We start from the raw sequence: 2,978 nt of genomic DNA, 5'->3' as shown, positions 1-2,978 counted from the left end.
AATGGCAGGAACACCGCATATAAGCGCCTGTTGCATACTTTGCGATGGTTCTTTGCAACACTATTTTGATCATTGTGTTAAAAATTAAAAATTTTGTACCAAAAAGTGAAGATTTGAGGAAAGCATTAATTTCTTAATTGATCCTACTTGAAGAAAAATGCTGCATAATCGCATCGAATGCTTTTGGAGATACATGGTGATCCTGCTCCATTAGAAGCAACATTCAAAAGATGGTACCAGTTGTTTAGAGATAAAGATTTTGATGTGATAAATGAAGAGTGAAGTGGAAGGCCACCAAAAAAGTTTGAGGATGTCGAACTGCAAGCAATATTGGATGTAGATGATACTTTGAGTGAAAAGCCAATTTTAGCCAATTATATGTTGCACAAGCTAAAATTTCGGATCGTTTTAGTGCTATGGGAAAGAATGAATGGAAAGGAATTGAATGAAAGTCAAACGCAAAACCGTAAGAATTTTACGTAAGGATTTTTTTATTTGTAAAATTTAGCAACAAAGATACGACGGAAAATCACTTTTGCATCGAATTGTCACTGGTGATGAAAAAAGGATTTATTTTAAGAAACCTAAACGGAGAAAACCATGGGTTTAACGCGACACAGCCAGCAACATCGACTTATATCATGAAGTATAATACGTTTAAAGTATGCCAACTTATGACTAAAAATTGTCCAAATCCAAGCAAAATTATTCAAGCTCCTATTTACGGAATGTGTGGACCCCCGTATCTAGAGTTGGCTTTTGACCGGAAATAAAATTGCTTAGATTCCGCTCCTCCGATTGACGTTTTACATCTTAAGGTATTTCTCTGGCTTCCATTCATGCAATAAATTGCCATATTTTTGGAAAAAATCATATTCATAAGGCAGAAATATGGGAGATCTATAGAAGATTCCATATCAAATAAATAAACTGTACGCCTTCGTTAAAGAAAAAATTCCGCTAACAAATATTTAAATTCTTATTTGACAAAACTGCACTAAAAAGAGCATATTTCTTTACTCCTTTCTTATATTCGGTTTAGTATGCTTATACTTAGGAGGTCCTTTGAAAATATTTACGACTGTATACAAAGTTTATCAAGTATTATACTATTATATATATTTACCTTCGCAACAAACACTTTAACTTTCAATCTCAATTACCGGAAATTGTCAAAAAAGACAAATGACAGCTGTAGCATTTCAATTGGCAGCAAGAAGAAGAAGCATCTGTAATGTGTATACATCTGTACATAAGCACATACAGAGAGACCAATAGTCAATTCTACAAAAGTCGTCAAGCTGACGATCACATAAGAATAAAAAATAACGGTAGATGTCAGATGAGACCACTGACGCAATAAAAAAAGTACCAAACGCTCAATGAAATACATGTATGTACGTACAAATCTATGTTTGTATTTGTATGCTTGCGTGAATATGTTTGTGTGAATAATTCAAGAAAACGCTGAAGTAGTAGCCAGCTTGAATCAAGTCATTATTGTTGCTGAATTTATAGTATTCTCTATTTACTCTATTTAAAGTATGTGTAAAGTATGTATGAGCAGATTTTATCTAAAGCTCAAAATACTGCTTCGTTGAGACTCAACTTCTATTTTTGGCTCAACTCTGCTTAGCTCAGGTTGCCTAAGTCCTCTAGCTATCATTTACCCGTTTTGTAGACATCACAATTTTATTGATTTTACTCAAGCCTTTTTCTTATCCTACCGCATTTATATTTTTGTTGCCTCTTTTCTGTGCACGTTTTCGCCCTACATGTTGCTTAACAGCCGGTAGCGTGGGTTTATTGTTTTATGCGGCATTAAAACGCTTCAGCACGACTTTCACAACGCACCGATGTTAAGACAGTCGACCCGGTCGCGCTCGTGGTAACTTTTTCCGACCAACACTCCCTTATTCCTGCTTCTGCTTCGATGGAAGCCATCCTTTCATCCGAACCGCGACAACGTGACAGACTTRCTGACTGACAGCAAACGACAAAAATCAATTATTKAAAAGCCAGCAAAAACAACAACAACACTTTAAGCAACATTCAAAAGCAAGAAAAGTAACCACAAAGCCCAACTTAGTATAATAAATGTAAGGGTAATGGCGCAATAACGGTGTAATAAAACCAAGTAAGCCTCTTTATGTTTCTATGCCAATGTGAACTTGAGCGCGTTGAAGTGTTGTATGAATTTTTCTTTGGTGTTGAGTGTTGAGGTAGATTTTAACTTTTTAAACTAATTGTAAATGGGAAAGCTAAGCAATTTTACTAAGACTTTTTAATTGATTACTCTAGTTTTTTGTGCTTATTTTCATTTCGTGCTTTATTCCATTTTCAGATGACAATTTTCATTGAGAATACATCAGTGATGAAATAACTCAACACCAGTCAAGTTTTCGATGACACAGCGAATAACGTCTTCGACTTGGAAAATGAACTTGAAGTGAGTATAAACAATTCAAATGTTATACATTTTTAATGTATATACATATACTGTGGACAAAAAAGTAAGATTTTCTGCCGCAACTTCTTTAATGCTGTCATTACTGTCTTTTGATGGGTCTACAGGAGACATTAGGAATTAGCGCGACACCGCTAACACTGGAAACAAAAATGTTGGCAAAAATATCGATCACAAGTTGCTGCCTTGTTTTGCATGTGGAGTTTAACCTACTTTAGCCACCTTGAAGTATTGTTTGCAAAGCTCGTGCAAATACAGAAGTTTTCGTACACTAACAACGCGTTTAGACATCTCGAGTTTGTAAGCGGCATTTGCCTCACATCCATACCTCCCACAAACGCATTACTTGCCAACCTGCCAAGCATCGGTGATAACAGGTCGAATGCAAATTTCTATTGTTTCATACATCATACATCGCATGATGAAACTCATAGTTTTGTAGGAAATTGACTGCTCTATAAAAATGCTCTGATATGATTTTTCGATTAAGTTAAACGTTTACGAGATATTC

General features: G+C 35.3%; 1 long non-coding RNA gene across 2 annotated transcripts in view; it reads left to right on the top strand.

The window, feature by feature from the left end:
• Nucleotides 1-2,978, top strand: part of LOC108965151 — a 26,935-nt gene that overhangs the window by 21,396 nt on the left and 2,561 nt on the right. For both annotated transcript variants that reach the window (XR_001993088.1, XR_001993087.1), the window contains exon 2: nt 2,345-2,449. This is a non-coding gene — a long non-coding RNA (uncharacterized LOC108965151). The remainder of the gene's footprint in view (nt 1-2,344; nt 2,450-2,978) is intronic.

The sequence above is a fragment of the Bactrocera latifrons genome, unplaced genomic scaffold (genome assembly GCF_001853355.1).
Source record: "Bactrocera latifrons isolate USDA-ARS-PBARC rearing strain unplaced genomic scaffold, ASM185335v1 scaffold_135, whole genome shotgun sequence".
Classification (NCBI taxonomy): Eukaryota; Metazoa; Arthropoda; class Insecta; order Diptera; family Tephritidae; genus Bactrocera; species Bactrocera latifrons.
Note: the sequence above shows the minus strand (reverse complement) of the source record. Positions and strands in the feature narration are given on the sequence as shown.